The sequence below is a fragment of the Myotis davidii genome, unplaced genomic scaffold (genome assembly GCF_000327345.1).
Source record: "Myotis davidii unplaced genomic scaffold, ASM32734v1 scaffold653, whole genome shotgun sequence".
NCBI classification, from domain to species: domain Eukaryota; kingdom Metazoa; phylum Chordata; class Mammalia; order Chiroptera; family Vespertilionidae; genus Myotis; species Myotis davidii.
The window spans coordinates 486,219-486,683 of NW_006285129.1; positions in this window are offsets into that span (position 1 = coordinate 486,219).

The following is a 465-nucleotide window of genomic DNA, read 5'->3' on the forward strand; positions in this document are numbered from 1 at the left end:
GGTTAGTGAAGAGGGGGCTTATTTGTCACAGGTGATGAGGAGGTGTCAGCTTTAAAGGGCGAGAGACACCTTTACAGGAAGTAGAAAGCCTCAGGAAAGTACCTAGTCTAAGTTTGTCAACACGAGTGGTTTTGTGTTAACCTTAAACTAGCCGGCACACATCACGATGCGCCTTTGAGCTGCTTGACCCAGGAAACTTGGATACAACTCTAGAGGAGGGTGTTTCAGGGCTGAGGTCTGAAGATAGAAAGGGTTTGAGAGAGGAACGTACAAGACTAGTCCAGATAAAGTATGCATGAGCCATGGCCACCAGATTTTAGGGAACCTAATCAGCTGAAGGGGAAGTGCAGTGGACAGAAGAGAGCATTTTCTCAGGGAGCGCCAGAGAACTATGAGTGGCCTGGGAAAGAACCTCGGTGGTTATAGGAGGGATGGGTTCCATTTCAGGAAGGTCCCATGTGGGGT